The following is a 13307-nucleotide window of genomic DNA, read 5'->3' on the forward strand; positions in this document are numbered from 1 at the left end:
TGTGATAGACAACAATCCCATGACTGCAGACACGGGGAATGAATCTTCAACAGGTACTTGGCTACCTTCTCAGTGTCCCCAAAGCTCACAATCAGTTTTCAAGCACAGCTTTGATTCCTAGTCATTATTCCACTTCAAAGCTTCATGCAGCTTGGGACTGCACTTACCAATAAGACCACCTTCACCCGTATGAACTTTCAAATTGTTAGTATCGTCCTCATGGGGTCTTATCCAGCTCTCTGACTTTGGTGCTGAGGGCCTTTTCCGTCATGGCTTCCTGGTTGTCACCCCATCCTCTCCCTTCCTTCCTTCCTTCCTTTCTTTCTTTCTTTCTTTCTTTCTTTCTTTCTTTCTTTCTTTCTTTCTTTCTTTCTTTCTTGTTATTCATAATTTTTAATTGAATTTTCCCAAAAGAAACAAATACAGTCAAGCAATCCAATCTAAGTGTTAATGAATCAAGACAGCATGTTCTATGTTTGCAAGTGAGGAGCATAGCTGTCAACTGTTCCCTTTTTAAAAGGGAAATTCCCTTATTCTGAATAGGATTCCTCGCAAGAAAAGGGAAAAGTTGACAGCTATGGTGAGGAAGAGATGGGGAAGAAGAAGGGAAATGGCTGGTGGTCCAGACCAAGCAAGTGCTCGGACATCCAAGCAAACAGATCTGCAAAAAGAGTACATATAACAGACAAATTCCGATCTTTCTTTTGTTAGCAGGTGGTCACCTCCTCATGAACCGCCAGTTGAGCCATGTCCTCCATCCACTATGATCAGGGTGGATTGGTTAGACTTCTCCTTCCAGTATTGAAGCCATGCTGAGTGTCCTTCAAAGCCTGTTAAATTGTCCCTTTGTCAAATAGCAGATAGGGAGGAATTCTGGACACCACAGTTTAAGGAGGATTTAGGTGAGCTGGAACATGTGCAGAGGACGGCGATCAAGATGATCAAGAGTTTGGAAACTCTTGATTGAGGGAGCTGGGTATGTTTAGCCTGGAGAAGAGAAGAATGAGAGGTGGTGTGACAGCCACATTCAAATATCTGTAGACACAGCAAGCTTGTTTTCTCCTGCTCCAGAGGGTGGGACCCAAACAAAGATTCAAATGACTAAACTTTAGGGAGAACTTTAAGGAGGTGAGAGCTGCTTGACAGTGGAACAGACTAGGTTGGAAGGTGGCGGGCTCTCCTTCATTGAAGGTTTTTAAACGGAGGTCAGATGGCCACCTGTCAGAGAGTCTGCAGCTGTGTTCCCTCATTGCAGGGGGTTGGACTAGATGCCCCTTTGGGTCCCTTCTGACTTTACAATTCTATGATTCTACAGTGAAGGCAAAATGTGAGCTCAGCCCTTCCAGCCTCCTGACGGTTGGCTCACTCCGGTAGTACAGCCATGACATTTCCCTCTCCTTCCCGCATTTTGAAGCAGCGTTGCTCTTGTATCAATAGCTTAATCCTCTTTTTTCCCGTCGGTTGCTCTCTCGAACTCTGCCATGAGCTGGGTGCTTTTTTTTCATTTCCCCCTTTCATTTAGAAACAAAAATTCCATAGCGGCAGTTTTTATACAGAACGGCGCTTATCTATAAAGCGGCCAGGCGAGCTGGCTTTCCCTTATCGCAACCCTACTTAGCAACTCGGGCCGTTTGGGAGACGCTGAGGGGAAATTAATGTCGCCAACGCTAACTGCTCTTCCTCACAAGAGACGGGGCCTCTCTGCTGCCGTAGGACGTCTATCGAATGAGCTGTGATACTGGGAAAGAGATTTTTTTCCCTTTCTTTCTCCCTTCTCTCTCAAGGTGAAAAGTAGAGAAGAACAATGAGGCAGAAGAAACTTAACAACGGGACGGAACAATTGCGTTTCTGGAGTAGGCCGAAGCCTACTTCAGGATCGGAACCTAGTGCCCTCCAGAAGTCATTGGACTTCACATGCGAAGTCTTGTAATTTGAGGTGCAATGTCCCCTGAAGAGGGAGGTTTCCATCCTTAGGCATTGTGGCTAGAAACCGTTGATAGTTCTGTTCTCGGGGGGGGGGGGGGGGAGAGAGATAGGAATCTGCATTGCACTGAGTCAGACTTTGGTCCATCTAGCTCAGTACTGTCTACACTGGCTGGCAGCAGTTTTCTAGTGTTTCACACAGGGGTCTTTCCCAACCCTAACTAAGTAAGCTAAGTGCAGCTGGATCTCATCCCTTGACCAGCATAGCCTTGGCCTGGCGCTAGACACAGAGTCCTCAGAGGATGATATATAATAATAATAATAATAATAATAATAATAATAATAATAAATTTATTATTTATTTATTATTTATATCCCGGCCGCCCATCTGGCTGGGTTTCCCCAGCCACTCTGGGTGGCTTCCAACATAATATTAAAATACAGTAATGCATCAAACATTAAAAGCTTCCCTAAACAGGGCTACCTTCAGATGTTGTCTAAAAGTCTGTTAGTTGTTGTTCTCTTTGACATCTGGTGGGAGGGAGTTCCACAGGGCGGGTGCCACTCCCGAGAAGGCCCTCTGCCTGGTTCTCTGTAACTTGGCTTCTCGCAGTGAGGGAACCGCCAGAAGGCCCTCGGAGTTGGACCTCAGTGTCCGGGTAGAACAATGTGGGTGGAGATGCTCCTTCAGATATACTGGACCGAGGCTGTTTAGGGCTTTAAAGGTCAGCACCAACACTTTGAATTGTGCTCGGAAACGTACTGGGAGCCAATGTAGGTCTTTCAAGACCGGTGTTATGTGGTCTCGGTGGCTGCTCCCAGTCACCAGTCTAGCTGCCACATTCTGGATTAGTTGTAGTTTCCGGGTCACCTTCAAAGGTAGCCCCACATAGAGTGCATTGCAGTAGTCCAAGCGAGAGATAACCAGAGCATGCACCACTCTGGCGAGGCAGTCCATGGGCAGATAGGGTCTCAGCCTGCGTACCAGGTGGAGCTGGTAGACAGCTGCCCCGGACACAGAATTGACCTGCACCTCCATGGACAGCTGTGAGTCCAAAATGACTCCCAGGCTACGCACCTGGTCCTTCAGGGGCACAGTTACCCCATTCAGGACCAGGGAGCCCTCCACACCAGCCCGCCCCCTGTCCCCCAAGAACAGTACTTCTGTCTTGTCAGGATTCAACCTCAATCTGTTAGCCGCCATCCATCCTGGATGAACCAGACACTCCACAGGTCCTAGGAGCTTGAGGAGCAGGCAGGGATTCCTGAAACAAGTGCTGAGGACCCCCTTGCGGGGTCCTTTGGGGAGAGGCCTATTGAAGAACCCTTGGAGATATCAGAGGAGGAGATGCAACCAGCCATCAAGAAAGCAAGCATAAAAATAATAATCCAGGAGTAGCCCAAAGAGCAACAACATAACCGCAGTCCCAGAGTCGTTGCTCAGCTCGTGAGGGGTCTGCTCTTGAGCAAGAGGTCTACTTGTGAGTAACTGATCCTTTACTACCAGCAGCTGGAGTTGGGGAGTGGGCTAGGAGCCTGAAATATACTCAGAGTCGCAAAGTGATTTCATGCTCTTTATTCAGCTCATAGTGGTGAGGAGGAATGAATAAATGTCCCCTCACAGTATCTGCTTTATATACATTATTTACACAATGGGCTGCACATGATTGGCTAATTCTGGAATTCTACTGTAAGCCAATCAGGTTGTGGATTCACTTCTATCTGGAGCAGGATTGGGTGGTTCCTGCCAACCAATCATACTGCTGCATTGTTCTAGGACCAATCAGACTGCTGCATTCTGAATCCTATTGTTCTAGGACCAATCAGACTGCTGCCTTTTGGATCCTATTGTTCTAGGACCAATCAGACTGCTACAGTTTGGATCCTATTCAACTCAGTACATAACACCCCTCCCCTCTAAGTTCCAGTCCTGCCCGGGAGGTCGCATTCATAGTCCTCAAGGTATGCCGGCGGCCTACGTGTGCGTTGTGGCCTGGGGTGTTCCCTGGTCCGGGCTCCGGGTTCTGGCTCGTGTTCCAAGGATGCTGGCTGTGATGCGGCTGTTTGGTCTGGTGCAACCGGCTCGCTCAGTCGTGGTTCTGGTTCCGGTGTCCTTTCGGCCTCACGGGTCCTCTCTGTATTTACTGATTCTGCCTCTCCTGCTGGCCCCTCCTGCTCTATGGGCCTCACTGCCCCGCTGTTCCCTTGGGACTCCTCTGACCTGTCCTCCTCCTGGTTTTCTCCCGGGAATCGTCGCCGTATCTGGTCGCAGTGGCGGCGCCAGCATTGCCCCCCATCCGTTAGCACCTCGTACGACACGGGGCCAGTGACCCTGGTGATTGTGGCGGGTACCCATGCTGGGCCTGCCCCAAAATTCTTTGCGTACACTGGGTCCTGGGCCTCGAAGGTCCGGGGGTTCCTGCCTTCCCCCACCACTACCTCATCCTGAGCTCTATCGGGGTGAAGGCGGTCCAATCTGATTGCAAGGCGCCGACCCATTAGTAGTTCAGCGGGGCTCCGGCCAGTCGTTGAGCTGGGGGTGCTGTGCTGTGCTGTGCTAGAAGGAATGTGGCAAGGCGGTACTCCCAGTCCCCTTGCGTCATGCGGCGAAGGGTGTCCTTGGTGGTCCGCACCATGCGTTCTGCTTGGCCATTGGTGGCAGGGTGGAACGGCGCCGAACGGATGTGGCGGATGGCGTTCTGCGCTGTGAAGGTTTGGAATTCTCCTGACGTAAATGCAGTCCCGTTGTCTGAGACGAGAGTGTCAGGGAGCCCGTGGGTTGCAAACAGCCTGCGTAGTACCCGGATGGCTGCGGACGTGGAAGTGGACGGTACCAGTGCGACTTCCAGCCATTTGGTGTAGGAGTCCACCACTATGAAGAATGTTTTCCCCTGAAAGGGGCCAGCGAAATCCACATGCAGGCGTGACCATGGTGCTCGGGCGGACTCCCAGGACTGGACTGGGGCCCTTGGGGGATCTGGGCGGGATTCTTGGCAGGCCTGGCAGTGTTTGACCCAGGCCTCTATCTCTCCATCGATCCCCGGCCACCACACATAACTCCTGGCAAGGGCCTTCATTCTTACTACCCCTGGATGTGTCTCGTGTAGGGCTGTGAGGACCCTTTTGCAGAGGGGCTGGGGAACAACGACTCTGCTTCCCCATAACAGGCACCCCTTGTGGGCCGACAGTTCATGTTTGCGGGTTGTGTAGCCGGCGAATTCTGGCCCGGGGCTGCTGCTGGGCCATCCCCTCCACACCCAGTCCAGGACCCGGGAGATGACCCTATCTTTCTTGGAATGGTGTGCAACTTCTTGTGCCTGAATGGGGCGGTCGGGAAGCAGCTCCAGGCTCATAACCTCTTGTGCAGGTGCTGGGTCAGGGCCTGTTTCCGGTAGTGGTAGCCTGCTGAGGGCGTCCGCATGGCCCATCGCCTTCCCAGGTCGGTGAATCAGTGCATACTGGTAGCTGGCAAGGAAAATTGACCACCTGAGGACGCGAGGAGACAGCACTTGGGGGGTCTGCTTTTCGGGGGCAAACAAGCCAAGCAACGGCTTGTGGTCAGTCACCACGGTGAAGGGCCGCCCGTACAAGAAATCATGGAATTTTTTTACTCCCTTTACGATTGCCAGACCCTCCTTGTCGATTTGCGAGTAGTTCCGCTCGGTTGTGTTGAGTGTCTGGGAAAAGTACGCCACCGGTACCTCTCTTCCATCCGGGAGTTGGTGCCCCAGGACAGCTCCAATGCCATAGGGTGAGGCGTCGCATGCTAGCACCACCGGCAGCCTCTCGTCGAAGTGTGCCAAGACCGAGTTTGAGACAAGCAAGTCCTTGACTGCCTGGAATGCGGCCTCCTGGCGCTGGCCCCACACCCAAGGGGCCCGCTTGTCCAGGAGTCTGTGTAGGGGCTCCGCTACCGCCGCCTTGTGGGGAAGGAAGGAATGGTAAAAGTTCAATAGTCCCAAGAAGGCCTGAAGTTCAGTCTTGCTCTTGGGCGCTGGGGCATCACAAATGGCCCGTACCTTGTCCCCAGTCGGGTGGACCCCTTCTGCGTCCACCATAAATCCCAGAAAGTCCACCTGAGGCACTCCTAGTAGACATTTTTCCCGCTTCACCTTGAGACCCGCCGTCTGGAAACGGTGCAGAACGGTGCGGAGGCGGTCCTCAAACTCCTCTGGTGTGGGGCCGGCAATCAACACATCATCGAAGAAGGGGGTGACGCCAGGAATCCCTTTAAGGAGAGAGTCCATTATATTCTGGAATATGCCTGGTGCCACGCTGACACCGAATTGCAGCCGCTTTACCCTGAACGCTCCTCTGTGCGTCACAATCGTCTGTGCCTCTGCTGTGGCCTCATCTACTGGCAGCTGTTGATATGCTTGGGCCAAGTCCAGCTTGCCAAAAATTTTCGACCCAGCCAGGGTGGCAAGGACATGGCTGACCACTGGCACTGGGTATGCGTGGGCCGTGAGGGCCTTGTTTATGGTACATTTGTAGTCTGCGCAGATGCGGACCGAACCATTAGGCTTGACGGGTGTGACGATTGGGGTTTCCCAGGGAGCATTAGGCACCGGCTCCAGCACTCCTTGCTCTACGAGTCGGTCCAATTCCTCGTCTATACGGGGTTTCAAGGCGAACGGGACCCGGCGGGCCTTGAGCCTGACCGGTCGTACTGCGGGGTCAAGCTGTAGCGCAATGGGGGGGCCCGTATACTGTCCCAATTTCCCATCGAAAACCCCTGGAAATTCCTTGCATATGGCGTCCACGTCCACTTGTAAGCTAGTGTGGTTCACCCCGGTGACAGCTAGCCCCAGTGGTCCAAACCATGCCAATCCCAGTAAGCTAATGTAGGGGCCCTTGACCACAAGCAAGTCCAGTTGCCGCGTCCGCCCTCGGTATTGCACCCTGAAGGTCCCCACCCCCATTGTGGGGACCTTACGTTTCTGGAAGTCCCGGAGGGTGAATGGGGCCGGCCTGAGTTTGGGACCCCCAGTGGGACACAGTTTCCTTAAGGTCCTTGCCGAGATTATGGATAGAGTTGAACCCGTGTCAAGCTCCATGCGGCATGGGGCCCCCTCTATCTGTACCTCTACATAAATTTTCTCTACGTTGGGGTGGGGCAACTGGTATACCTGGAAGTCCGTGAGCTCCGTCGAGTTGCCTTGGTGCGTTGGGCCCCGGGACCTGGGGCTCTTGGATTGGTCATCTGATGCCTGGTGTCGGGTGGGCCGAGCCCGACACACCCGGGCGATGTGTCCCGATTTTCTGCACTGCCTGCACTCTGCGTTGCGGAAACGGCAGGTCCTCCTCTCGTGACTCTCCCCGCAGCTTGCGCAGTTCCCTCCTTCTCGTCGAGGCAGCTGTGGTCTGTGCGCTGCTTGAGTGCGCTGCTGTACTCGGTGCACCTCCTCCCTGTCGGATCCTGAGTCGTCGGTGAGGTCTTCATGGTGGACCCTCGGTTGGGATGGCAGCCTCGGCCGTGCCTCTTGGGTCGACCTCTCGGCAGCTTCTGTTGCCAGGGCCTCCTCCAGAGCGACCTGGAACGTTAGGTCCTTCTTAGCGTAGAGGCGCCGTTGCAGCTTCTCATCCTTCAGGCCACCGACGAGGCGGTCACGAAGCATGTTCTCCAGCTCTGAGAAGTTGCAGAACCGGGCGGCTTGGCGGAGAGAGGTCACAAACCCAGTTATGGTTTCCCCAGGGGCTTGCCGCTTTGCGTAGAAGGCATTTCGACGAGCCACCACTGAGGGCTGCGGCGAAAAGTGCCCCTTCAGCTGTTCCATTATTGTTTTGTATGGAACAGTAGCGACGTCTTCAGGCGCAAGGAGAGCCCGGGCGATTTCAAACGTCTCCTCTCCGCAGACGCTGAAGAATATCGCCCTCTTCTTGGCGTCTTCTTCGTCGGTGACCCCTTTGGTTTCTAGGAGGAAGGTGAAACGGGAGGCGTACGCTTCCCAGTCTCCAGATGCTGGGTTGAATGGCGAGAAGCTGCTGTTGGCTGCCATTCTGAGTTCCTTGTGCCCCGGAGCTGAAGCCTGGATACACGGTGCGAGGCAGCGGTGCGGCAGTTGGCGGTGCTGCGGTGCTGTGTGTGGCAGTCAGCTCAGCGGGATCCCATCCTCGTCGCCAGTGAAATATACTCAGAGTCGCAAAGTGATTTCATGCTCTTTATTCAGCTCATAGTGGTGAGGAGGAATGAATAAATGTCCCCTCACAGTATCTGCTTTATATACATTATTTACACAATGGGCTGCACATGATTGGCTAATTCTGGAATTCTACTGTAAGCCAATCAGGTTGTGGATTCACTTCTATCTGGAGCAGGATTGGGTGGTTCCTGCCAACCAATCATACTGCTGCATTGTTCTAGGACCAATCAGACTGCTGCATTCTGAATCCTATTGTTCTAGGACCAATCAGACTGCTGCCTTTTGGATCCTATTGTTCTAGGACCAATCAGACTGCTACAGTTTGGATCCTATTCAACTCAGTACATAACAGAGCCCAGAGGATAATATAAGGACCACATTCAATCCGTGCATTTAAAGCATTATGATGCCACTTTAAACAGACATGGCTCCCCTCCGCCCCAAGGAATTGTGGGAGCTGTAGTTTGTTAAGGGTGCTGAGTGTTGTTAGGAGACTGCCTATTACCCTTGGCAGTGGTACAATTCCCAGAGTTCCCTGGGAAGATGGATTGACCCTTAAACAACTCTGGGAACTGTATCTCTGTGAGGGGGTTTCCTAACAACGCTCAGCACCTTTAACAAGCTACAGTTCCCAGGATTTTTTTGTGGGAAGCCATGGCAGTTTAAATTGGTATGATCCTACTTTAAGTATGTAATGCAAATGAGGCTTTAATCATGGCCATGAATTTTAGTGGGTCTACTCTGAGTAAGATGCCAACAACAAGGGGGTGGTTTATTGGGTTGCTGTTTTTATTTTGATTATATATTTTGTGGTTTTATATTCTGATTTTGCTCTGTGAACTGCCTTGAGCCCTCCGGGAGTATAGGGCGGTATATAAATTCAATAAATAATAACTAATAACAGCTCTGAGCACAACCCATAAAACACAAAGCAGAATGTGCTTGCAGGTGTCCCATTTCCTCTTCCAATCTGGTACTTCATTACCCAAAGTAATCTATCCATTAATTTGTCTTTTATATTTTCTCCCTCTTTTTAATAATGTTATTTATTCATGATATACTCGTGCCATTATCTACAAATCCTATTTATTGCCATATTAATGTTTTATCATTTTCCCTGATTGATTAACGTATTAAGACATCATATTAAGAAATCTATTTTAATTCTCATGTTGGTAGATGCACTTTTTGCTTTCGCTGTTAAACTTTTAATGACTTTGTTTTATCACTTTCCTCTGTAATGTTCTTGTTCTATCAGATTGCTTATTTTTTTATTTGAAAAAATAGAGGCACCTATTTTTGTATTTGTGCCACTATATTTCACACCATGGAACCACACATGGAAGAGTTTTGCTTTACCTAGGTTCCTGCTTGTAGGCTCCCTTCAGGCACCTGACTGGACACACTGTGAAGAATTAGGATGTTGGACTAGAGGACCCTTTGCTTTGATCTGGTAGGGTTCTTCCTATGTTTTAAGAGGACTGAGCAGGAGAAACCAACAGGGGGTCCAACAGTCAACAAGGCAGTTTTTGCACGTGCTGCAGAGTGTAATAAACAAAAATCTGCCCTTATTCCCTTATTGGGAGCACAAGAACCCTTATAGAGTCCTTTGTAGGTTCTCCATCGGTAGGAGAAAATAACAGAGGCCAACCAGAGAATATTGAGAAGCAAAGCAGCTAGTAAGCCTGATCTTTATTGAAACTGTTGCAACAGAATGCTCCCCTCACACACAGGAAAGGAGGAAGACCCCAAACAAAGGTGTGCCTGCCCTTATATAGACATTTTAAATTGCCTTCCCTGGCACTCAAGACCACCCCCAGAAACATCATACCTACATCACAGAAAAGGCGGTCTACAACAGAAATCTGAGTGCGTTGTTTATCTCCTGTCTGGCAGGTTACCTGTTAATGGTCACTTGATTGGATGCCCTGGGGAGCCTGGCCAGTCTTTTGTAATGACAAATACTTAGTTACTGAGCCAGGTCACAGGCTCACCCTATTCATACACAGACATACCCTTAAGACAGGATTTATGAACGAAAAAACAATGGGGAGGCTTTTCCATTTTCCTTTGACATTGCAGAGGTCAATTTGGGAGGGACAAAATGGTTTCAGGACTTTTTCTGTGGGGTTTCAGACATGTGGTTTATATATGCAGTTATGAACATTTATCTTTTATATATATGTATAAGACCTAAAAAAAATTATTTCAAGAGAAAAAGTGAGGGGCAGATGGGGCCTGTCAACCTGGGAAGGTAGCCCATCTATTCTGGAAGAAGGAAAACTCTGATCCTAACCCCCTGCTGCCTTGCAGGATATCTTTGGGAGAAGAAAAGGCTAAGAAGTAAACCTTACACAAATGCAGAGTGGAGTCCCTAAGGTGGTTGGGTGGCGTCTTGTATGCCTCCTCCTGGCAACTCCTGCAGCCAAACTGGCGCCAAATGTCTTACTCTACTTTCCTTTGGACCACATCAGTGAGGCTGAGAGTGGAGTTTTGTTGTCTGGGCAGCCCAGGACCTCCATACACACTGCCCAGGCTCCTGTCCCAGAGACGTCACTTCTGTGCTACTTAACGCAGCAGTTTTACTTCACCTCCAGAGGCACACTCCATTGTTTCTCGAGACAGAAGCCAGCAATATCACCTGGGGGATATGTGTATGTATAAATATGCCTGTATTAGTGAGCATTCGGAAATACATTGCATTAGGAGAAACTGCTTCTTGGGGGGAAAGCAATGACAAACCTAGACAGCATCTTAAAAAGCAGAAACATCACCTTGCCGACAAAGGTCCGAATAGTTAAAGCTATTGTTTCCCCAGTACTGTAGTGATGTATGGAAGTGAGAGCTGGACCATAAAGAAGGCTGATCGCCGAAGAATTGGTGCTTTTGAATTATGGTGCTGGAGGAGACTCTTGAGAGTCCCATGGACTGCAAGAAGATCAAAACTCTCCATTCTGAAGGAAATCAGCCCTGAGTGCTCGCTGGAAGCTGAGGCTCCAATACTTTGGCCACCTCATGAGAAGAGATGACTCCCTGGAAAAGACCTTGATGCTGGGAAAGAATTGAGGGCACAAGAAGAGGACAACAGAGGACGAGATGGCGTGCTCTGGTCTATGGGGCCATGAAGAGTCGGACACGACTAAACGCCTAAATAACAAGGAGAAACTGCTTGAGAAAATGTGCGTACAGTATTTGTCAAAACTTCATTCAAAGGTATGCTGATTAGGGGAAACCCCTGCTAAAAACTGAAAAAAAATTAATGATTGTTATTTCTTTTCTTTAAAAAAAAGGATCTGCAGATTGCTGGGAAATGTGGAGAACTGAATTTTAGATTAGGGAACTAAGAAATGGTGAGAAACCATTTGCCTTTCCCTACCTATAACAAAGTCTAAGCAAATGCTAACTAAAACAGACACATATTCTCTCCCTGTCCACTTACCTTCCTTTCCTTTCTTTCCCTTGTAGTAAATTTAAGACTGTAAGCTCCCTGGGGCAGGGATCCATATCTCTTGTGCTCTCTAATGTGGCCTGTGTGCTGACAGCACTGAGTAAATATGCCGGAAGTGAGTTTCGTTGGCGGGGTGTGTGGAATTCTTCTACAGCGCTGCAAGCTCTCAGCCACTAAGCCACAGTACTACAAGTTTAATCCTATTAAACCCTTGCGCCAAAGGAAATTGCTCCAGGCTAAGAGGTTTGCTTTGCTACAATACGCATCTCTGATCACTGAGACAATTTCTGGAGGGCATCAGCGCTACTTGAAATTAAGCCTAGTTCAGTGCTTTTTTTGTTGTTTCATGTGAATCAATTCTCACAAGCTTTCTTCTTCTTTTTAAGTGTTATGTTGGGGGTTTTCGACTTCTTGCAAGCCTGCAAACAGTTTATTGCTCTGCAAGCAGGAATTGAGCTGTCATAGATAGTGCTGGTATTTGTATAAGGAAAGATATATAGCCTCCCTTGGCTTGGAAGCTGAGTTCTCTGGCTAGGGGGCCTGGCTGAAGAGAGATAAGGCGAGGGCCTCCTTTTCTTAATGGCCACTAGTTAAGTTAAAACTGAATAAACAAATAAAAAAACCAGCTATTTCCCACCGGGGAAACAAACAGAACTGAAAAAAGGAAGGCACCATCATGGCCTGGTGCAGTTCAGTCGTGTTTCATCTGGAACCGGGAGTCTTAAGTTTGCAGAGGAAGGAGAGGATGGTCAAAGTGTGCAGATGTCAACACAAGAACCCCCTGCTGGATTGGACCCATGGCCCATCTAGTCCAGCAGCCTGCTCTCAAAGTGACCAAACAGAAGCCTAGGGGAAGCATGCAAGCAAGGCCAGTTGAAGATATTTTGCCACCTGTGGCAAAATAGAAAATGGTGCCTCCCTCCCCTGCTGTTGCTGCCTGAGGCAACCGGAGGCAGCCAAGGGAAGCCCAGGAGCACTGAAGGTGGTGGGAGAAAAATAAGGAGGCCAAAGAGAAGCAGGCAGCAGCAGGTCTCCCTTCTCTTCCCAGGAGGTGGCCACAGGTGACAAGCACAAGAGAAGGAGGTGATCGGTCAGTGGCATGCAGTGAAATTTTTCATAGGGGAACAGTAAGGGCTAGAGGCACTAGCTTGCAAGGGCAATTGGGGGGTTGACATCATGCACATGATGTCCTGATGTCCTGCATGTGAGCATAGTGCTTCCCTCCCTAAGCTGGGCAGAAGCTTAGGGGCACATTTAGGGGACTGGCCTAGTTCCCCTACTCCATTGTGAGCAGTGCAATGCTATGGAGCATGGCTCTGTCACCTCTCCCTGCTGTGCCCAGCCTGCCGCCTGAGGTGGCTAATGAGCAGGCCGGCCCTGACTTGAGCGCAACAGCAACTCTTCCCCACTTGCCATTCTCAGCAACAGGTGTTTAGAAACCTACTGCCTCTGGGGGAACATAGCCATTGATAACCTGGGCAGCGCTTGGGGGAGGGAAAGAAACCCACAGAGCCAATCTAAGTAATCTCATGCAAAGAGAACCTGGTGGAGGCCCCTGAGTAAACATCTGTGAGCCCTTGGGGGTCTGCAGGTGCCACGGTGAGAACCCCAACTTGGCAGTTATCCAGCCAACATGTTATTGGGGCATGGATAACTGTGACTAGGGAGCCAGTGTGGTGTAGTGGTTAAGAGTGATAGACTCGTATTCTGGGGAACCAGGTTCGCATCTCCACTCCTCCACATGCAGCTTCTGGGTGACCTTGGGCCAGTCATACTTCTTTGAAGTCTCTCAG

General features: G+C 50.0%; 1 long non-coding RNA gene across 1 annotated transcript; it reads right to left on the reverse strand.

Moving 5' to 3' along the window:
- Nucleotides 1-906: 906 nt before the first annotated feature.
- On the reverse strand, nt 907-8509 carry LOC308482853. The gene is made up of 3 exons (XR_013989462.1): nt 8422-8509; nt 2408-3459; nt 907-987 (listed from the first exon to the last, which is right to left on the reverse strand). It is a non-coding gene; the product is annotated as an uncharacterized lncRNA (long non-coding RNA).
- Between the last annotated feature and the right edge of the window lie 4798 nt (nt 8510-13307).

This window comes from Podarcis pityusensis, assembly GCF_964106645.2.
Source record: "Podarcis pityusensis genome assembly, chromosome: 8".
NCBI lineage: Eukaryota > Metazoa > Chordata > Lepidosauria > Squamata > Lacertidae > Podarcis > Podarcis pityusensis.